Below are 24,219 nucleotides of genomic sequence, written 5' to 3'. Positions count from 1 at the left end.
TGGTGGTGATCAATGTACTCTTTCAATAACTACTTTGCCCTCTGATTCCATGATATCAGGGCAGTTTTCCATCACTAGATCCTGTAATATTAAGTCCAGGCTTTTTTCCTCTTCAATGTTTTCAGGAAGTCCTATAATTTTCAGGTTGCCCCTCCTCGATCTATTCTTGAAGTCAGTGGTTTTGTTGATGAGGTATTTTACATTTGCTTCTATTTTTTCAATTTTTTGATTTTGTTTAACTGACTCTTGCTGTCTCATGGAGCCATTAGTTTCTGTAGACTCCATTCTTTTTTGGGGGGAGGAGTTTTCTTCATTAACCTTTTGTAACTCCTTTTCCAATCAGTCAGTTCTAAATTTGAAAGAGCTTTCCATTTGAGCAAGTGAGGTTTTGAGAGAATTAATTTCTTTTTACACTTGCCCATTTGAAGATCTGAGAGATTTATTCTCATTTTGTATTTGTCCAATTGTACTTTCTAAGTTTTTATTTTCTTGTTGCAAGGTATTAATTGTCTCTCCCAAATTTTTAAGCTCCTTCCTTATTTCTTCAAGGAAGTCTTTCTGTGCTGAAGACCAGATTGTATTTTCCTCAGAGGTTCCAGGTCTCTCTGAGTTAGGGTCTTTCCCTTCCAAGAATTTTTCTATGGATGCACCTTTTGCCTGACCCTTCTTCATTTTGTTAAGAACTGAGTTGGGGAGGGGCTGGTTCACAGGGGCTTGGGATTGCTAAAGGCTTTACTCACTGAGTGCAGTTCCTCTGGCTGGCCAGTAGGAAGTGTTGGTTGCTTTCTCTGGAGTGTCTGTGACCTTGGTTGAGGCCTTCTCCCTTTGCTTGAAGGGAGGGGTTGGAGCTATTGAATTCTTTTGCCTTCAATCAATGGTGGGCTTTACCCTGGCCTGAGGTCATTCCTCAGCTGGGCTTATTCTTCTGCTCATATACCTGGGCCTGAGGCAGAAGTAGTTTGCATTTGTTTGTTAGGGAAGAAGTCTGAGTTTTAATGGGAGTCAGACCAGAGGAGCCCAGGTATGGTGTTGGAAGACTTCCTGCTCCAGAACTCTCCCCCCAGCCCTGTTGGCGATCTCCCAGGGGACAACTCCTACACCAGTCCCTCAGCTCCCCTGCAGAATCAGCTGCACCTCACCAGCCCCACCCTGATCCAGCAGGTCCTGCTCTTGGGCCCTCAGACTCCTGGTTCCAATTCAGCTGTTAATCTGGTTGATCGGGGCTGATCCTCCCTCTGAGCCCAAACTCACCTGCCTGAATTTGGCGAAAGCTGCTGCAGGAGACAAATCCCGAAGTAGATCTTCTTTCTCCTGGCTTTTCTTTCTGGGTTTTGTTGGTCGGATTTCTTTTTAGAGGTTTGTTTCATGTGATAGATGGGGAAGAGATCAGGAGACTTTAGAACTGTGCCTGTCTTCTCTCCGCCATCTTGGCTGGAAGTCCCGTACATACACACTTTTGATAAATATATTTACAGATTAGTTCTATTCGGTATGAGGAATTAGGACTAAGGGAAAGAGAAATATGAGAAATCATTTTTGTATAGTGTTCATCAGATTCTGAAGGGTGTGTATTTGTGTGTGTGTGTTTTGTTTTGTTTTGTTTTTCTTCCTCTGGATGTCTAATACAGTTGTCCTAACTCTCTGAACTGCTGAGAGGAGCTACTTCCACCAAGGTTGATCATCTCACAATGTTGTTGGTAATGTGTGCATTGTTCTCTTGGCCTTACTCCCTTCTGCTCAACATCAGGTCCTGTAAGTCATTCCATTTTTCTTCAGTTTTCTTTAGAGGTTTCTAATATCTAATTTTTCTAAGATTCTCTTCATATCCTTGACTTCCTTCTTATTTATTTTTTAGGTTAGGTTTATCTAGCACTGAGAGGTGAAAGTTGAGGTGCCCCACTAGTTTCATTGTCTATTTCCTTCTGTAATCATTTAACTTTTCCTTTAAGAATTTGTATGCTATACTATTTGATATATATATATATATATATATATATATATATATATATATATGGTGTGTGTGTGTGTGTTTAATATCGACATTTCTTCATTGTCTATGGTTCCCTTTAGCAAGATGTAATTTCCCTTAATTAAATCTATTTTTTACTTTTACTTTCTCAGAGATCATGATTGCTAACCCTGCCCTTTTTGATCTAGCTGAAGCATAATATTCTACTCCAGCCTGTTATTTTAACTCTGTATTTCTTTTTTACATGTATTTCTTACGTACAACATATTGTCAGATTGTGTTTTCTAATCCATTCTCCTATCTGCTTCAGTTTTATTGGTATGTTCATCCCATTTTTATTCACAGATACAATTACTATCTATTTCCCTCATTTTTTTTCTTCTGTTTTTAATACTCCCTTTCCCCACCTCATCTAAAATTTGTTTTATTTCTGATCAATGTCTTCTTTAATCTGGCCTCCCTTTCATCCCCCGCCCACCTTCTAGCATCCCCTTTTTCCATCTACTTCTCTTTTGATTGAAATAGATATCTAGTGTCAATGGACTATAATATATTTATATATGCATATATAAATATATTATATATTTTTCCCATTCTTCCTTTCCCTTCCTCTTCTTCCAGAGTATCCCTATTTCTCACCTATTCATTTTTTTACATTATCTTAACACAATCTACTCATCCCTCACCTTTTTCTATGTAGGATACTTCCAACTTCCATAATAATAATAATAATAACAATAATAATAAAATAAATGATGATGATGATAACAATAACCTTAGAAGATATACATATCATCTTCATATAGAAGGGTAAATTATTCAGTCCCTTTTGATATCTCTTTCATGTTTACCTTTTTATGGTTCTCTTGAATCTTATATTTGAAAGTCAAATTTTCTAATCTGCTAATGAGGATTGGGAGGGAAAGAACTAAGATGGCAGAGTAAAGGCAGGAATTCTCACAAGCTCTCCCTAGGACCTCTCCAACTACTTTTAAATAATGACTGTACCCAAATTTTGGAATGGCATAATCTATAAAAAAGACTGAGTGAAACAATTTTCAAGCCCAAGAAAATTTGGATGATTCATAGACCATTACACCAAGATTAAAAAGGACCTGTAGCACAGCCAGGCCGTGCTGGAGTGAACTGACTCTAGCCATCCAGAAATAGACTGCAGGGCACCTGAATCTTTGGGGATGCCTAAATCCATGGCAGCAGGAGCAGTTTCCAGACTTCTCAGTCCCAGAATTGCCAAGAATAATTGGGAAGAGCATCAGGAAAACTCTGCTGCACCAGAGTGAGCATGAGTCCAGTCCAGTCCAGGCCTCACTGCAGACCTGATCCCAGGGACCCAAGAGAAGGCCTGGGGAGCCACCTCATAGGGCAGATGCTTCCAGAGTGATCAGCCCATAGGCAGTAAGGGTGTTGGTAAGGAGGTTGGAGGAGATCACAGAGGTCTCTCCTTTATCCCTGAGGCAAGACTCTGTGGTCTAACTCATACTCAGATCCAGGGTGCAGTCTGGGACCGTATCTCAGGAAGAGTTGCTGTATGGCTATAGTGGAGCAGGAACCCTCCTCCCTGCTCCAGGCCAGAGGAGAGTGCTTGTGATTATCCACAGACCAGAACACAGGTCAGGAGAGCAGTTAGAGCCTTTCATAAGACCTTGGAGGAATTGAGGTCCCTTGGGGTGTCCCTGAAAACAACTGAAAAAACCCTAAGGGGGCAACTAGATGGTGCAGTGGATAGAGCACTGGCCCTGGAGTCATGAGGAACTGAGTTTAAATCCAACCTCAGACACTTAATAATTACTTAGCTTGTGTCCTTGGGCAAGTCACTTAACCCCATTGCCTTGTAAAAATTAAAAAAAAAACACCTAAAAGCTCTCAAAAGCTTGGGGCAATGCATCATGCATCCTCCACTCTGGAGGCAGATTCTTACCTTAACAATGAACTAAAATAAAGTCAAACTGGAGAAATGAGAAAACAACAGAAGAAAAAAATCCAACTATAGACAATTACTTTGGTTCTATGGTAGATCGAAATGCATACTCAGTTGATAACAAGGTCAAAATTTCTGTATCCAAAACCTTCAAGAAAAATATGAATTATTGTCAGAGTATAGACGAGCTCAAAAAAGATTTTGAAAATCATGTAAGGAAAGTAGAAGAAAAATTGGGAAGAGAAATGAGAATGATTCAGGAAAATCATGAAAGCCAAGACAATAGCTTGGTGAAGGAATTATCAAAAAAATACTGAAGAAAATAACATTTCAAAAACCAGTTTGACCTAAATAGAAAAAACATTCCAAAATGCCAATGAGGAGAAGAATACCTTAAAAAGCAGAACTGGCCAGATGGAAATGCTTTCTTTAGAAAATGATTCTTTAAAATGTAGAATGGAACTAAGGGAAGTTGATGACTTCGTGATAAATCAAGAAGCAATAAAACAAAACAAAAAGAGTGAAAAACTGCAAGAAAGTGTGAAATTTCTCAATGGACCAAGAACTGACCTGGAAAACAGATCCAGGGGAGATGATTTAAAAATTCTTGAACTAGGGGCAGCTAGGTGGTGCAGTGGATAGAGCATTAGCCTGGAGTCAGGAGAACCTAAGTTCAGTTCTGACCTCAGACACTTAATAATTACCTACCTCAGTAGCTATGATTCTGGGCAAATAATTTAATCCCATTGCCCTGCACAAACAAACAAAATGGACTACCTAAAAGTCATGACCAGAAAAGGACCCTGGACTTCATTCTCCAAGACAATTGCCCTAATATCCTATAAGCAGAGGGTAAAATAGAATTTGAAGAATTCACCAATCACCTCCTGAAAGCTATCCCAAAATGAAAACTTCTAGGAATATTATAGCCAAATTTCAGAATTCCCAAGTGAAGGAGAAAATATTACAAGCAGCCAGAAAGAAACACTTGAAATATCATGGAGCTACAATTAGGATAACACAAGATTTAGTAACTTCTACATTAAGGGTTCATAGATCTCAGAATATGATATTCCAGAAGGCAAAAGAGCTTGGATTATAATCAAGAATCAACTACTTAGAAAAATTTTCAAGGGAAAAGATGAACATTTAATGAATTGGGGGACTTCCAAACTTTCCTGATGAAACAATCAGAACTGAACAGAAAGTTTGATCTTCAAGAACAGGATTTAGGTTAAGCATAGAGAGAGTGAATGGGAAGGACAATTTATGAGGGACTTAATGATGTTAAACTGTTTGTATTCCTGCATGAGAAGATGATACTTCTAATTCATAAGAACCTTTTCATTTATTAGGGAAATTAGAAGGAGTTTATATATAGGTAAGCCATGGAAGGGAGTTGAATTTGAAGGTATACTAAATTAAAAAGATGGAGTAAATGGGGGAGAAAGGAATGTGCTGGGAGAAAGAGAAAGGAGAGGTACAATGGGGTAAATTATTTCTCAGAAAAGAGGCAAAAAAACCTTTTGCAATGGAGTGGAAGAGGGGAAAGGTGAATGGGAATGAGTGAACATTTACTCTCATTGGAAATGGCTCAGAGAGGACATAACATTCACACTCAAAGAAATCTATCTTACCATAGAAGAAAATAGGAGAGGAAAGGGATGGGAGAAAGGGTACAGGGGGAAGGGAAAGGTGTGGGTGATAGAAGAGAGGGAAGCTCTTGGGAGAGGGTAGTCATATTCAACACACTTTTGAGAAGGGAGACAGGGTAAAAGGAGAGAGAATAGAGTAAATGGGGGTAGTGGGGAATAGGATGGAGGAAAATACAGTTATCAAAAGCAATTGTGGGAAAAATATTGAAGAATTTCTCAGATGGACTTATGGCAAAGAAAGAGCTGATGGTGTCTAAATACAGACTGAAGCACAGTTTTTTCCCCCATCGCTTTACTTTTCTTGGGAATTCTCTTTCTTTGTGGGGAGGGGATTATGTCTACTTTTACAACATGACTCTTGTAGTATTGTGTTTCATGGCTACACATTTTTAGCTTACACCAAGTAACTTTCTTTCTCAATGGGAGGGATGAGATGGGAAGAAGGAAGAGAATCTGAAACTCAAGGTTTTGGAAGTAAATGCCGAAACTTGCTTTTGCATGTAGTTGGGGTTTTAAAAAAAAGAAAAAGAAAAGAAAAACATATCACACTGAGTTTTTCTGGGTACCTTATTCTTGTTGTAAATTTAAGTCTTTTGCTTTTTGGAATATCATATTCTATGTCTCCAATTGTCAGTCATGGAGGATTCTAAATCATGTGTGATATTGATTGTGGCTCTATGGTATTTGAATGGTTCCTTTTTTCCTGCATGAAGAATTTTCTCTATAGCCTGAGAGCTTTGAAATTTGGTTATAATATTGAGAGGAGTTTTCATTTTAGGACCTTTTTAAAATAGTGATTATGGATCATTTCAATTTCTATTTACCTTCTGATTCTAGGATATCAGATTATATCTTTAAATATGATATCTACACTCTTGCTTTCATCATTTCTCTCATATAATCTTATAATTCTTAAATTTTCTCCCCTGGATCTATTTTTTAGGACAGTTGTTTGCCAAATGAATTTTTTCACATTTTCTTCTATTTTTCCATTCTTTTGACTTTAAAAATTGTTTCTTGATATCTTATGGAGTCATTAACTTCCACTTGTACAATTCTAATTTTTAAGAAATTATTTTCTTTGGTAAACTTTCAAAATTTTTTTTACATTTGACTCATTTTGTTTTTTTAAGGTATTTTCATTCAGTGTTTTTTCTGCCTCTTTTATCAAGCTGTTAATTTTCTTCTCACAATTTTTCTTTTTTGCTTTAATTTCTTTGCCAAATTTTTCCTCTATCACTTTTATTTGATTTTCAAAATATTTAAAAAAATTCTGGTTCCAATTCATGTTTATCTTTGAGACTTTGCAGTTGTTTTCACTTCATTTTCTACATTTTCAGCTAATCTTCATTTATTTTCTTTTCTCTCTCATAATTCCCTTGTTATATAGGTGGTTAACTTAATTTTCTTCTTTCATTGTTGATTTTCTTTTTAAATTAATTGTTTATTTTTTTTTGTTAGGTTATTCAAGTTATGAGTTCATCTTGGTCTTTCCTGCTACCAATGACCAAGTTCTTTCCTCCTCCTCCTCCTCCTTCTCCCTCTTCTTCTGCTTCTTCTTCTTCTTTTCTTCTTCTTCTTCTCCTCTTCCTCCTCCTCCTCCTCCTCCTCCTCCTCCTCCTCCTCCTCTTCCTCCTTCTTTCTTCTACTTTTTTGGAAGAGGCACTATGCTGTGCTTCAGACTTTTTTTAGAATTGTTTTTGGTGTTCCAAGATGGTATCATCCTGGGAGAAATTTGGTCACTGCCTTCCTGGTTTGTTCTCTGGTCTTTACCAAAGGAAGAGCCCTTGATCCCTTGAAGTTTTATGCCTAATGATCTTTTCTGATTTAGTACTGTGAGCAGGATCTTTTAATTGAATACAGGTGCTTTTCTAAACCTGGAACTGTGATCCAGACCTCTGTATGGATGATAGATTTTTCAGTCAATAGCAATTGGATCCATTCTAGTAAAATATCCTTTGTAATCTCTTTCTGAGTACTTGTGGGACCCTTTTACTGCCTCTGGTTTGAGAGTGCTCCTTAAGCTGTTGCTGCTATATTAGCAACTGTTATTACCCTGGTTCCAAAGCTAGTAATAACTGAGATGAAATCTTGCTTCAAATACTTCTAAGTAACTCTTTATCTTTATTTATCTTTTTTTTAACATGCCCTATTTATACTTCCAACTTCTATATTTCTGTTGACAGCAACACTATCCTTCTAGCCATGTAGGTTTGGAACTTCAGACTCTTATTCTACTCTTCACTTTCCCTGATACTCATGGAATCTCATGGAATCTTGTCAATTCCCTCTCCTCAATGTATTTCACATTTGTCTCTTTCTTTATGCTTATCATCATCACCACCATAAGTCCTTTTTCATTTTCCACCTGAACCATTGAAATGAATTTATTAGTTGTTATGCCACAAGTCTTTCTCCTCTCCATATAATCCTCCATATGACTGCCAAATGATAATCCTGCAGCATAATCTGATTAATGTCATATTCCTGTTTAAGAAGCTCCAGGGTTCTTTCTGGTTTCTAGGATGTAATGCAAATTTGTCTCTTTAGTTTTACAGTCTACCTGGTTTTGTTACCACTCCACCTTTGAAGCTTGATCAAATATTTATATCCTTCTCATAAGCTATATTCCAGGCTATCTGATATATTTGCTATTCTCCATATGTGAAATTTTGTCTTATATCTGTATGCCTCTGCTTCAGATTTTCTACTGTGTCTGCAAGGTACTTCTTCCTCATCTTTATATATTGGAGTCTCTGGTTTCTTTTGAAGCCCATTTTCACTGCGATCATTTATTTAAACACATTTCTAGTCAAATATGGAACATTTTACATGAAACTGTCCTACCTGGTGGAGAGAATCTTCATCTTCATGCAACTTGTCTGTGTAAGGGGCACAAGGGCTTTGGAAAAGGGAGATATTATGTCTTTGAGAGAGGACACACACAATTCCAGATTCTCTTTGTGACTGTTTCTGTTGAGGAGAGGAAAAAAAAGACCCTTGTACGTGGAAGCTGGCTAATGAATCCTTCTAGAGACTTGAGGGAACTTCTTAGGTGAGATTGGAACCTCTTTCTTGACTGAGCTTGGATATATTTTTCCAAGATGATAACTCATCCATTTTGTATATTTTTAGTATATTCTAATTTATACAATTTCTCAGATTTCTTTTTAGTATTTTCTTTAATTAAAAAAACTTCCCAATATTCACATTTTATCATAGTTTTTATTAGTGCATATGTCTGTGTTTGTGCATATGTCTGTGTTTGTGCATATGCACTGTGTTTGTGCATGTAACCTATATTTGCTGGGAAGAAACCAAACAAGTCATTATAAGGTAAGGGCTACCTGTTCCCTGTAAGAGATAGAATCCAGTAAAGAACTTCAGCAAAATAGAAGGATATAAGTCATCATTATTTCTATACATGGTCAACAAAGCCCCCAAAACAGACAAAGAAAATTATCCAAAACAGACAAAGAAAATTATAGACCAATCTCCCTAATGAATATTGATGAAAAAAATCTTGAATAAAATTTTAGCAATGAGACTACAGTAAGTTTCTACTTGGATAATACACCATGATCAGGTAGGATTTATATCAGGTAGGCAGGGATGGTTCAATATTAGGAAAACACTCAACACAATTGAACATATCAATAGCAAAACCAACAGAAATCATGATTATCTCAGTAGATACTGAAAAAGCCTTTGGTAAAATACAAAATCCATTTCTATTAAAAACCACTAGAAAGTTTAGGAATAAATGGGGTTTTCCTTAAAATAATAAATAGTATCTATCTAAAACCATCAACAACTATTATATGTAATGGGGATAAACTCAGAACATTTCCAATAAAATTAGGGGTGAAACAAGGTTGCTCATTACCATCATTACTATTCGATAAAATTATAGCAATGGTAACCATAGCAATAAGAAAAGAAAAAGAAATTGAAGGAAACAGAGTTGGCAAAAAGGAAACAAAGCTTTTACTCTTTGCAGATGATATGATGGTATACTTAGAGAACCTGAGAAAATTATCTAAAAAATTCCTTGAAACAATTAACAAATTCAGCAAAATAGCAGGATACAAAATAAACATGCATAAATCATCAACATTTCTATACATGAACAACAAAATCCAAGAGCAAGAGATAGAAAGAGAAATTACATTTAAAGTAACCATGGACAATATTAAATACTTGGGAATCTACCCAAGACAAACTCATAAACTGTATGAACACAATTATAAAGCATTTCTCACCCAAATAAAGTCAGATCTAAATAGTTGGAAAAATGTCATTTGCTCATGGTTAGATGGTGCTAATATAATAAAAATGACAATTCTACCCAAAGTAAATTATTTATTCAATGCTATGACAATCAAACTACCAAATAATTATTTTTCCAAGCTAGAAAAACATAGTAACAAAATTCATCTGGAGCAACAAAAAGTCAAGATCAGCAAGGGAAGTGATGTAAAAAATATAAAGGAAGGTGGCCTAACCTGACTGTTCGCCACTGAGGAGAATGGGGTGGGAATGGAGGGTAGGAGGAAATTTTGTGATTAAAATATACATGTGCATATGGATGAAAAAAATAAATAAAAAGCTCAATAGTAAAGTATAGAAAGAGAAATTTCATTTAAAATAACTGTAGACAACATAAAATACTCGAGAATCCACCTCCTGAGACAAACCCATGAGCACAATTACAAAACACTTTTCACACAAACAAAATCAAATTTAAACAATTGGAAAAATGTCAATTATTCATTGGTAGGCTGAGCTAATATAATGAAAATGACAATTCTATCAAAATTAAATTGTTTATTCAGTGCAATACCAACTAAACTACTAAAAAAACTTTTTACAGAACTGATAAAAATAGTACCAAATTCTTCTGGAGGAACAAAAGTTCAAGAAAATCATGGGAATTAGTGAAAAAGTGCAAATGAAGATGACCTAGCCATACCAGATATGAAACCATATTATAAAGTGGCATTCATCAAAACTGATTTTGGATAAGAAATAAAGAATTGCATCAATGGAAATGATTAGCTACAAAAGAAACAGTAGTAAATGACTAAAGTAATCTATTGTTTTATAAACTGAAAGATTGTATATTCTGTATAAGAACTCATTATTTGATAAAAACTTCTGGGAAAACTGGAAAATAGTATGGCAAAAACTAGGCATAGACCAACAGCTCACATCTACTTTCCACATATATGAAAATAAAGTCAACATAGGTATAGGATTTAGACATAAAGAGTGATACCATAAGCCAATTAGGAGAACAAGGAATAGTATATCTGTCATATCCAGGGAGAAGGGAGGAGTTTGTGACCAAAGAAGAGAGAGAGAAAACATTATATATATTGCAAAATGGATAATTTAGATTAGAGTAAATTAAAATCAGTTTGCACAAACAAAACCAATGCAATTAAGTTTGGAAAAATGTAGAAAGCTGGGGAACAATTTTCACAGTTAATATTTCTGATAAAGGACTAATTTCTAAAACATATAGAGGACTGAATAAAATTTATAAGAATTCAACTTATTCTTCAATTAATAAATGATCAAAGGATATGAACAGACAGTTTTCAGATGAATAAATTAAAGTATATAAATAATATAGGAATAGATAATATAGTAATATGAAAAATACTTCAAATCATTATTGATTAGAGAAATATATATTAAAATAACTCTGAGGTATACTACCTTAAACTCATCAGATTTTCTAAAAATGACACAAAAGGAAAATGATCATCACTGGAAAGGATATGGGAATACTGGGACATTAATGCACTAGTGGTGAAGTTGTGAACTGATCTAACCTCTCTGGAGTGCAATTTGGAACTATGCTCAAAGAGTAACAAAGCTGTGCATACCCTTTGATCCAACAATAGCACTATTAAGTCTAAATCCCAAAGGAGGAAAGACCCACATATACAAAAACATTTATAGAAGCTCTTCTTGTAGTGGCAAAGATTTGGAAATTGAGGGGATGCCCATCAATTGGGGAATGACTAAACAAGTTATGGTATATGAATGCTGTGAAGTACAATTGCTCCGTAAGAAATCATGAATGTCTCGATTTTAGAAAAGCCTGGAAAGACTTGCATAAACTGATGCTGAATGAAGTGAAGAGAACCTGGAGAACATTATTTACTTTAACAGCAGTACAGTGAGATGATCTACTATGATGAATGCAATTCCTTTTAGTAGTTCAACTGTCAGACAATCCTGAGAGACCTGTTATGGAATATGCCATCTAAATTCAGAGGAAAAAACTATGGAGTCTGAATGCAGAGTGCAAAGCATACTATGTTCACTTTTTTAATTTTTTGTTTTTTCTTTCTTTCTCATGGTTTTTCCCCCTCTTTAGTTCTAATCCCTCTTTCACAATAATTCTAATATGGAAATATAATTGTTAATATTAGAATATTTGCCACCATGGGGAGGAGGGTAATAGAAAAATGTGGAGCTCAAAAGCTTTGAAAACAATTGGGAAAGAGGGAGAGAAAATACAAGAAAGAATCTTTTTAAAGATTTTTTTCCCCTCTGAACCAAAAATGCTATTGGCCCTCTAATATTTATGGAAGTGGACATACACCTACTACTTTTAAAGCAGGAATTTTAACTTCTTTTCGAGAGAACAAGATTTCAAAGACATCTGTCGTTGTCTTCCCTCAAGTTGGCCATCTTTTACAATTATATAACTCTTGTTTATATGGTAACATACCTTCTACCTACAGGAAGTGAATTTTGCTAGTATTTCCCTTACAATGATTATTTTGCATTTATCTTATATTTTTATTTTTTATGGACATATTTCTTTGTACATATTGCCTTTCACAATATAATGTAAACCCTTGATTGCAGGGACTATTCTTTTTGTCTTTTTCTATCTAGCACTTTGCTTAGGACCTGTGATGTAACAGGGCTTAAAAAGTACATACTGAATTAAGTTGTGTTTATATTCCATGTGTTACCTTGGGAAAATAATTTAATTTACCTTTGTCTCAGTTTTGTGAATTGGGGGCAGAAAATAAATATGTTTGTACTCCTTCTGAGGGTTTTTTTTTTGAGCAGAGGGAACAGTGAGGATTCCCCACATCAGTAGCTCTTCCATTAAACTGGGCATAGTGAAGTGAGAAGTAAAACTGATAACTGGAAAACTTGGGCTTTTGCAGTAAGACTTGGAGAGCTACAGACCTAGAGCAGATGGGAAGAAGCAGCGTGAAAGTGGAGCATAACAAATCAGATTTGGGACTGATGGGGTGTGAGATGTGTGCCATGATACAGTCATGGCAAGATCAAGGGGATCCAAATATGGCATTCCACTCCACTCTCATTCCTATTTCCTCAGAACAGTTGCCAAGTAATTCTAAATATCCCCAAATATTTTCCTTTTTCTTTTCCTCCACTCTGATGGTTGAGAGGTGTTGTAGGGTATTAAAAAAGTCTATCTGAGCAATAATAAATTCTGAAGTTTGCCTTTGGGAAATATTTTTTTAAAACGTTTTTTGTTGTTTCGTTATACTTTTTTAGTTACATATTATATTTCAAGAAATCACATGGTTATTAAAGGAAAAATGTCAACTATGAGCAATGAAGAGACATGAATGAGAAGGTAAATTTCCAAACATGAGAATGGATGCTCAGATGAAAAATATTTCTTGGTTTGGAAATATTTTTAGACTTTTTTCCCTTTATTTACACATTACTAAAATGTTCTTGTTTAAGAGCAAACTTAATACCCCCCAACAAAAATATAAAATCTCATGAGAAATAAAGTAAAAGAAAGAGAAAAAAATGTGTTTCAGTCTTTGTTCCAATACCATCAGATGTCTCAGGTGTATCACATTATTTATCATAAATCCATCACCGTAGTTTCTTTCATATTCTTCCACAGTTGCTATTGCTGATTGTTAATTCCCTCCATCCATTCCTCCCCATTACCATCTATTATATTTTCTCTTCTCTTTCACTCTGTCCCTCTTCTAAAATGTGTTGTGGGGCAACCGAGTGGCACAGCAGACAGAGCACTGGCCCTGGGGCCAAGATGACCCAAGCCCACATCCCACCCCAGAGACCCAGCAACCACCTGGCCCTATGGTCCCAGACAGTCCAACCAATCCCAGTACCTTGCAAAAAGTAAAAAAGAAAATGTATTACATCTGACTATTCTCTCCTAGGATCTACCCTCTCCTCTATCACCCACATCCCCCCCTTCTCTCTGTCCCCCTTCTCTCCTTTTTCCTCTAGATGTCTATACCTTATTGAGTGTGTATGTTGTTTTCTCTCTGAGCCATTTCTGATGAGAACCTAAGTTCTCATTCCTCCGTGCCTTCCCCCTTCCATACCATTGCAAAAGCTACATGAAATATCTTTTATATGAAATATCTTAGCCTATTCTACCTCTCCTTTCTCTTACTTTCAGTACATTTCCTTTTTACCCATTGACTCCATTTTTACAATATATTATATCTTCATATTCAGCTCTTTCCCGTGTCTCGTCTAAAAAAGCCCCTTCTAATTGCTCCATTAAATTAGAAGGTTCATCTGAGTATTATCAGTATCATCTTCCCATGCAAGTATACATGCAGTTCATCATCATTAAGTTCCTCATAATTTACCCTTCTTGTCCACTCTCTATGTTTCACCTGAGTCCTGTACTTGAAGGTCAAACTTTCTGTTCAGCTCTGGTTGTTTCAGCAGGAACGTTTGAAACTCCCCTGTTTCATTGAAAGTCCATCTTTTCCCCCTGGAAGAGGATGTTCAGTTTTGCTGTTTAGTTGATTCTTGGTTGCATTCCAAGCTCTTTTGCCTTATGGAATATTATATTCCAAGTCCTATGAGCCCTTAATGTAGTTGCTGCTAAGTCCTGTGTGATCCTAAATGCAAGTCCATGATATTTGAATTGTGTCCTTCTGACTGTTTGTAATATTTTCTCTTTGACTTGGGAGTTCTGGAATTTGGCTATGATATTCCTTGGGGTTATTTTTTTTTTTTGGATCTCTTTCCAGGGGAGATAGGTAGATTCTCTCAATTTCCATTTTATTTTATTATTTTTTTTAGGTTTTTGCAAGGCAAATGGGGTTAAGTGGCTTGCCCAATGCCACACAGCTAGGTAATTATTAAGTGTCTGAGACCAGATTTGAACCCAAGTACTCCTGACTCCAAGGCTGGTGCTTTATCCACTATGCCACCTAGCTGCCCCTATCAATTTCCATTTTATCCTCTGTTTCTAGGATGTCAGGGAAATTTTACTGTAGGAATTCTTTAAAAATGAGGTCAAGGGGTGGCTCAGTGGTGCAGTGGATAGAGCACCAGTTCTGGAGTCAGGAATACCTGAATTCAAATCCAGTCTCATACGCTTAATAATTACCTAGTTGTGTAGCCTTGGTCAAGTCACTTAATACCATTGCCTTGCAATAAACAAACAAACAAATAAATGAGGTCAAGGCTCTTTTCCTGATCATGACTTTCAGGTATTCCAAAAAGTTTTAGATTATTGTTCCTGAATCTGTTTTCCAGATCAGTTGTTTTTTCAGTGAGATATTTCACATTTTCTTGTAACTTTTCATTCTTTTGGTGTTGAAGTATTGTGCCTTGATTTCTCACAAAGTCATCAGCTTCCTTTAGCTCCATTCTACATCTGAAGTATTTGTTTTCCTCAGAGATCTTCCTTATCTCCTTTTCCATCTGGCCAGTTCTGCATTTTAAGCATTCTTCTCCTCAATAATTTTTTGAACTGTTTTATCCATTTGACCTAAGCTGGTTTTTAACATGTTATTTTCTTCGACAATTTTTTTGGATCTCCTTGATTAAGCTGTTGATTTTGCTTTCATGTTTTTCCTGCATCTCTCTCATTTCTTTTCTCAATTTTTCTTCTATCTCCCTTACTTGATTTTCAAAATCTTTTTTTTTTTGAGCTCTGTAAAAACCTGAGCCCAATTTCTATATTTCTTGGAGTCTTTAGATATAGAAGCTTGGATTTTCTCATCTTCAGACTGAGCATTTTGGTCCTCCATGGGACCAAAGTAATTATCAATGGTCAGGTTCCTTTTTTTCTGTTTACTCATTTCCCCCAACCTGTGCCTGGTTTGGGGGTGCTTCCTGAGCTTTTGAGTATTATTGGGACACCCTCCCCCCAGCAAGGATCTCAGTGTGTGAGTCTTTAACAGCTCTCCTGGTCTGTGAATGACTACAAACTCATCCTTCTCCCACAGGGCTGTGAAGGGTGGGTCCCTGTTCTATGGAGGGTCCTAGACTGTGACCAGGGTCTGAATGTGGTCAAAGCCCCAGAGTCCTGTCCCAGGTTCAGAGGACAGATCTTGGCAGTCTCCCTCTACTCCCTTGTTTCAGTGGACTGGGTGCTCAGGGAGCAGCTGCCGGGAAGTTCCTGCTGGGGAGCTCTATGGGCCTGCTTTGGTTTCCTGGATCTGGGCTGCAGCAGCCACACTGAGGGCCTGGGCTACACTGAATGCCTGGCCTACACGGGGTGCCATGGCTGTGATGAAGGCTGGGCTTTGTGCTTGATCTGGCAGAGATCTTCCTGCTGATCTTCCAAGTTGTGTTTGGTGATCCCTGGGGTGCAGGTCAGGAAACAACCTCTGCTGCTGGGAGCCACTGCTCCCAGGTGCCCTGGGGCTATTGCCAGGAAGCTGAAGTTCCTTTGTTCTGCCACCTTTCCAATCCCATGGAACAGAGTTTTCCCATTATTTTTCAGGTTATCTGGGTCTGGAGAATTACTTCACTGTATCTTTCTGTGGGTTCTGTCTCTCACAAAATTTAGTTAGAGTCATAATTTTAAGGTTTTTGAAATATTTGGAGAGAGCACCTAAGAGAGGCTCTTCTCCTGCCACCATCTTGACTCTGCCCCACCTTGGTTTGGAAATCTTGTGGATATTCCCCCTCCCTCATATTTTTATAGTACTTGGAGTCAAGTTGTAACAGCTTTTACACTTAAGCTAGGAAGAGGGACAGTGGAGGACCTGTAGAAGACAGAGCTATGTTACTAATATGTAGTCGGTTAAATATTGGGTGACCCAATTTTTTAATAACTTTCAGGAGGATATTTAATTAATTATGGTCTTCCTAGCTACTCTGTATAAAAAGAAAAAAAGAGAGGGAAGTGTGGGAGGATTTGCTCTGTTGATACCATAAAGATATTTATCTCCAACAACTGTTGTCAGTAGCAACATTTTATGCTCATAATTAACACTCACGATTTATACTATTTGTCACAACAGGTTATGCACTTTATAGATGGAAGGGACTATGTAGTTTAAATCTTTTGTTTCCCAGATGATGAAACAGTCCTAGAGAAGTAAATTGGTTTGCTTATTATAACAAACATAGTTAATATTCTACCAAGGTCCCTTGCAAATCCAGGTATTTTTATTCTTTACCATATAGCCTCATCATTCTTATTGATAAGATCATAAAACAAATATATCTAGTAAATCAAAATTCCTGGATAGATCATTTGTTTCTTGTTTAATTATCCATCCAAGTATAGACAGAATAAACTTTCATTATAAAGTAGTAATAAATCTCAGGAATTTTGTATAACTGAGAATTAAATACCTCCCCTTTACATCATTATGCATGCTATAGAATAGTATTACTGGCACTACTAGTGCTATAATTATCCCCTACAACTATTATGTCAATAGCAGTATTTTATACTCACAATTAATCTTAATTTTTTGTCATATGTTCTTAAAGAGAAATACTGGAAATTTTCAAAAGGAAAGTTTGACCTTTACAACAACCATGGGAGGGAGGTACTATTATTAACCTCATTTTACAGATGAGGAAACAACAGTATATCGAAGCTAAGTGACTTGCCCAAGGTCACAATCTAGTAAATGTGTCAAGATTTGAACTTCATCTTGCAACTCCAGGCTATTCATTGTGCTACCTGACTGCAAATGCAACAGCCACTTTGCCTCTTTTTGAATCACATGCATATTGGATGACATATTTTTAAAATTTAATTAATTTATTTATTTTGAATTTTACAATTTTTCCCCTGATCTTGCTACCCTCCCCTCACCCCCTTACAGAAGACAGTCTATTAGTCTTTACATTGCATCTATGTTATACATTGATCTAAGTTGAATGTGATGAGAGAGAAATCATATCCATAAGGAAAAAAAATAGAGTATAAGAGATAGTAAAATTACATAAGATAACTGTTTTTTAAAAAAAATTAAAGGTAATAGTCTTTTGTCTTTGTTCAAATGCCACAATTCTTTCTCTATTGCAAATAGCCCAATATTGTCCTTGATTATTTCACTGATGGAATGAGCAAGTCCATTAAGGTTGATTATCACCCCCATGTTGCTGTTAGGGTGTACAATGTCCTTCTGGTTCTGCTCATCTCACTCAGCATCAGTTCATGCAAATCCTTCCATGCTTCCTTGAATTCCCAACCCTCCTGGTTTCTAAGAGGACAACAGTGTTCTATAATTTACATAAAACAAATTTGATCATCCATTCCCCAGTTGATGATATTCACTCAATTTCTAATTCTGTGCCACCACAAACAGGGTTTCTATGAATATTTTTACCCCTTTTCATGATCTTTTCAGGGTATAGATCTAGTGGTGGTACTGCGGGATCAAAGGGTATACACATTTTCATTGTCCTTTGGGCATAATTCCAAATTGCTCTCCAGAAAGGCTGGATGAGTCAACAACCCCAACAACAATGTATTAGTGTCCCAGATTTCCCACATCCTTTCTAATATTGAACTTTGTCCTTTCTGGTCATATTGGCCAGTCTGAGAGGTGTGAGGTGGCACTTCAGAGATGCTTTAATTTGCATTTCTCTAATAAGCAATTACTTAGAGCAATTTTACATATGACTATGGATTGCTTTGATTTCCTCATCTGTAAATTACCTTTGCATATCCTTTGACCATTTGCCAATTGGGGAATGGCTTGCTTTTTTAAAAAATTTGATTTAGTTTTCTGCATATTTTAGAAATGAGTTCTTTCTTAGAAATACTAGTTATAAAAATTATTTCCCAATTTACTACATTTCTTTTGATCTTGGTTACAGTGGTATTGTCTGTGCAAAAGCTTTTTAATTTAATGTAATCAAAATTATCTAGTTTTTTTAATGATGTCCTCCATCTCTTCCCTGGTCTTAAGATGCTTCCTTTTCCATAGATCTGACAGGTAAACTATTCCTTAATCTCCTAGTTTGCTATTAATATTGTTTTTTATGTCTAAATCTTGCATCCATTTTGATCTTATCATGGTATAGAGGGTGAGGTGTTGGTCAAATCCAAGTTTCTGCCATACTAACTTCCAATTTTCCAATAGTTTTTATTCAAGAGAGAATTTTTATCCCCCAAATTGGATTCTTTGGGTTTAATCAAACAACAGATTACTATAATCATTTCCTACTATTGCACATAGTCTAGTCCACTGATCTACCACTGTATTTCTTAGCCAATACCAGGCAGTTTTGATGACTGATGCTTTATAATACAATTTTAGATCTTGTAAGACTATGCCACCTTCTTTTGCACCTTTTTCCACCAAATTCCAGGAAATTCTTGACTTTTTTATTTCTCCATATGCTTTACTTACAATTTTTTCTAACTCATTAAATAATTTTTTGGAAGTTTGATTGGTAGGGCACTACCAATAAGTAGTTTAATGTAGATAGAAGTGTCATGTTTATTATATTAGCTTGGCCTATCTATCCATGAGCAGTTGATAGTTGCTCAGTTATTTAAATCTGATTTTATTTGTCTGAGATGTGTTTTGTAATTGTTTTCAAAAACTTTCTGAGTCTGCCTTGCAGGTAGACTTCCAAGTATTTTATTTTGCCTGAAGTTACTCTGAATGGGATTTCTCTTTCTAGCTCTTTCTGCTATGTCTTGCTAGGCATATATAGAAATGTTGAGGGTTTATGAGGGTTTATTTTATTTTGTGTGACTTTGCTAAAGTTGATATTATTTTTAGTGGCTTTAGTTGATTTTTTGAGATTCTATAGGTATACCGTCTGCAAAGAGTGAGAGTTCTGTTTCTTCCTTCCCAATACATGATTCCTTCAATTTCTTTTTCTTTTCTTAATGTTGAAGCTAAGGTTTTTAATACAGTATTGAATAGTAGTGGTGATAATGGGCATCCTTGTTTCACCACTAATCTTACTGGGAATGCCTCTAGCCTATCCCCATTGCATGTGATGCTTGTTAATGGTTTCAGATAGATACTGCTTATTATTCTAACGAGCAATCCATTTATTCCTATACTCTCTAGTGTTTTTAGTAGGAATGGGTGCTGTATTTTGTCAAAGCCTTTTTCAGCATCTGTTGATATAATCATATGATTTCTGATAGGTTTTTTTTTGTTGAAATAGTCAATTATACTAGTTTTCCTAATATTGAACCAACCCTTCATTCCTGGGATAAATCCTGCTTGGTCATAATGTATTATTCTAGTGATAATTTGTTGTAATAATTTTGTTAAGATTTTATTTAATATTTTTTGCATCCATATTCATCAGACAGATAGATCCATAATTTTCTTTTTATGTTTTAACTCTTCCTGGTTTAGGTATCAGTCATATTGGTGTCATAGAAAGAGTTAGGCAGAGTTCTGTCTTCACCTATTTTTCCAAAGAGTTTATACAGGATTGGAACCAATTGTTCCTTAAAAGTTTGATAGAATTCATTTGTGAAGCCATCTGGCCATGGAGATTTTTCTTTAGGAGTTCAATAATGTCTTGTAGAATTTTTTTCTTAGATAAAGTTATTTAATTTCCTCTTCATTTTTGTAAATATTTATCCATTTCACTTAGATTATCAAATTTATTGACATAGAGTTGGACAAAATAATTCTGAATTATTGTTTTAATTTCCTCCTCATTGGTGATGAGTTCACTTTTTCATTTATGATACTAGCAATTTGATTTTCTTCTTTCTTTTTTTAAATCAAATTAACCAGACTTTATCAATCTTATTTTTTCATAAAACCAACTCTTCACTTTACTTGTTAGTTCAATAGTTTTTTTACTTTTGATTTTATTAATTTCTCCTTTAATTTTTAAAATTTTTAATTTTGTTTTTAATTGGGGGTTTTTAAATTGTTCTTTCTCTTATTTTTTTTATTTGCATGTTTAGTTCAATGATTCCCTCTTTCTCCAATTTATTCATGTAAGCATTTAATGATATAACATATCCCCTGACAGCTGCTTTGGGTGTATCCTATAAGATTTGATATATGCTGTTTCATTATTGTCATTATCTAAGATGAAGTCATTAATTCCTTTTATAATTTGTTGCTTGATCCACTCATTCTTTAAAATGAGGTAATTTAGTTTCCAATTAGTTTTAGGTTTATTTCTCCTTGGTTCATTATTGCATATGATTTTTATTTCATTATGATCTGAGAAAGATATATTCACAATTTTTGCCTTTCTGCAATTGGTTTTTATGCCCTAGTACATGGTCAGTTTTTCTATAAGTGCCTTTTGCTGCAGAAAAAAAGTATATTCCTTTTTATTTCCATTCAGTTTTCTTCATAGCTCTACCATGTCTAGGTTTTCTATCAATCCATTCACCTCCTTAACTTCCTTCATGTTTATTTTATGGTTAGAATTATCTAAATCTGAGAGTGGGAGGTTGAGTTCTCCCACCAGTAGAATTTTGTTGTCTACGTCTTCCTGTAACTCCTTAAACTTCTCCTCTAAGAATTAATATGCTATACTATTTGGTGCATACATATTTAGTACTGAAATTACTTTATTGTCTATGGTGCCTTTTAGGAGGAAATAGTTTCCTGCCTTAGCTCTTTTAAAGCTATCTATTTTTGCAGCTGCTTTGTCTGAGATAAGGATTGCTACCTCTGCTTTTTTTTCCCTTTAGCTGAAGCAAAATATGTTTTGCTCCAGCCTTTTACCTTTACTCTACATGTATCTCTCTGCTTCAAATGAGTTTCTTGTAAACAGCATATTGTAGGATTCTGGTTTTGTAATCCATTCTGCTATCTGCTTATGATTTTTTGTTTGTTTGTTTGTTTGTTTAGGTTTTTGCAAGGCAAATGGGGTTAAGTGGCTTGCTCAAGGCCACACAGCTAGGTAATTATTAAGTGTCTGAGACCAGATTTGAAGCCAGGTACTCCTAACTCCAAGCCTGGTGCTTTATCCACTACACCACCTAGCCACCCCTATTTGCTTATGTTTTAAGGGATAGTTCATCTCATTCACATTCAAAGTTTTAATTGCTAAGTCTTTATTGCCCTCCATGCTATCTTCCCTCTGTTTGTATTTTTGCCTGTTTTAATTTTATCTATATTTTCCAGTATTTTTTTTGTATACCACCCCTTCAGTGTGTTTGCCCCCTTATATCAATTCCCATTCCCTTCCTTTCCCCTTTTCCTTTGTCCCTTCTTCCTTCCCTTCCTTCTGTTAGTTCATCTCCCTCCCTTTTCACCTTTTAATACTTGAAAGGTAAGATAAGTTTCTTAATTTAACTTAGTGTATGTATATATTTAAACCAAATCTGATGAGAGTAAGATTCTCACCTCCTCCCTTCTTCCCCTCTATTTTAATAGCTCCTTTTTACCTCTTAATGTAATGTCATTTACCCCATTCAGTCTCCTTCATCCTCCTATCTCTTTACTTTATCCCTTTTTAAGGAGTTACTGTTTTTAAATCATTCTATTTGAGTCACAGAAAAGTCATGTGTGTCCATAACTTCTGGCTAAACATATTCTATCTAATAGATTTATAATTCTTGGGACTTATTTTCTCCCAGGTAGGGATATAACCAGTTTCATCTCATTGGATAGCAGTTTTTTTCTTTTACCCCCACCCCCCACCTTTTTTAAATCTTTTCATGTGTCTCTTGAGTCTCCTGTTTGAAGTTCAAATTTACTATTAAGTTCTAGTCTTTTCATCAGGAAAAGTTGGACGTCTCCCATTTCACTAAATGTCAATCTTTTCCCCTGAAAGAAAAGGCTCAATTTTGCTGGATAGTGAATTCTTGGCTACATTCCATGCTCCCTTGATTTTCAGAATATCACATTCCTGGCCCTTCAATCCCTTAATGTTGATGCAGCCAGGTCCTGTGTAATCCTTACTGTGGCTCCTTAGTATCTAAATTGCTTCTTTCTAGCTGCTTGCTGGATTTTCTTTTTTATCTTGTAGTTCTGGAATTTGGCCACAATATTCCTTGGTGTTTTCATTTTGGAATCCCTTTCTGGAGGGGATTGATGTATTCTTTTAATAACTATTTTGCCCTCTGGTTCCAAGATTTCAGGGCAAATTTTCAGTCACTAAATCCTGTAATATTAAGTTTAGGCTTTTTTTCCCTCTTCAATATTTTCAAGGAGCCCAGTTATTCTTATGTTGTCTCTCTTGGTTCTAGTCTTGAGGTCAGTGGTTTTGCTGATGAGATATTTTACATTTTCTTCTATTTTTTTGATTTTTTGGTTTTGTTTAACATATTCTTGTTGCCTCATGAAGACATCAATTTCCCCAAACTCCATTTTTATTTTAGAGAATAATTTTCTTCATTTACCTTTTGCAACTCCTTTTCCAATTGGTCAATTCTATTTTAGGAGGGATTTTCCATTTGACCCATTAAGGTTTTTGAGAGAATTTTTTTCTTTTTTGCATTTGTACAATTGTATTTTCCAAGGATTTGTTTTTTTTCAAACCTCAAAAGGTCATATACCAAATTTATTGCAAAAAGCCCCACAATCCTACCAGTTGCCTTATTGATAGGATTTCTGGTAGCGAGCCTGGGTCCCAGTTCCACCAAACTTCTTGGAGTTGCAGTGTCAAGGGTCAGCCACCAGAAGAGTTTGGTCATACTGGTTGAGGATATTCTTTATTTCCTTCTTGGAGGCCTCATCCACATATTTCTGGTAATAGGCCACTAGGGCTTTGGGGATAGACTGCTGGATAGCATAAATCTGGGCAATATGTCCTCCTCCTTTCACAGGCATGAAGATATCTATGCCAGTAAAACATTTCTTGTTTAGCAGGAGCACAGGCTCCAAGAGCTTATACTGTAGTGTGGTTTTCAGTGGATCATTCACCTTCATCAACCTATTGCCTCTCTTGCATTAGGTCACTGCAGTGGTGGTTGTCTTTTGCCTGAAATCCTGGTTGGACTTGAGTGAGCCCTTGGATGGCATGCTGCTGATGGGAGGTACAGGCTCAGTGCCAGGCTGGAGGTGGTGGTGGCAGTGGAGGTGGCAGCTGCAACAGAAGCCAGATAAGAGAGCTCCTCACCTGCACAGTGCTGAAGCACAATAGGGCCCAAGGATTTGTTTTCTTAACTCTTTCTCATTTTCTTCAAGGAAGTCTTTCTAGGCTGGAGACCAAATCATATTCTCCTCAGAGATTCTAGATCTCTCTGAGTTAGGGTCTTTACCTTCTAGATAGTTTTCTACTGACTCCCCTTTCTACTGGCCTTTCTTCATTTTCCTAAGATCTTGTGTTAGGGGAGTGACTGGTTCACAGAGTGTTGGTGTTGAGGTCCTTAGATGCTTTGCTCACCCAGAGCAACTCCAAGTGGACTGGCCAGTAGATGGTGCTAGAGGCTTTGCTCACTGGGTTTAGTAGCTCCAAGTGGGCCAGCCAGTAGGGGGTGCTGATTACTTTCTCTGGAG

At 36.1% G+C, this 24,219-nt stretch overlaps 1 pseudogene; it reads right to left on the bottom strand.

Annotated features, from left to right (window-relative positions):
- Positions 1-23,316: 23,316 nt before the first annotated feature.
- Positions 23,317-23,745, bottom strand: LOC141511436 (small ribosomal subunit protein uS9-like; annotated as a pseudogene).
- Positions 23,746-24,219: the final 474 nt, after the last annotated feature.

The sequence above is a fragment of the Macrotis lagotis genome, chromosome 2 (assembly GCF_037893015.1).
Source record: "Macrotis lagotis isolate mMagLag1 chromosome 2, bilby.v1.9.chrom.fasta, whole genome shotgun sequence".
In the NCBI taxonomy this organism is placed as follows: Eukaryota; Metazoa; Chordata; class Mammalia; order Peramelemorphia; family Peramelidae; genus Macrotis; species Macrotis lagotis.
The sequence above is the reverse complement of the archived record's forward strand: the minus strand, read 5'-3'. Positions and strand labels throughout refer to the sequence as shown.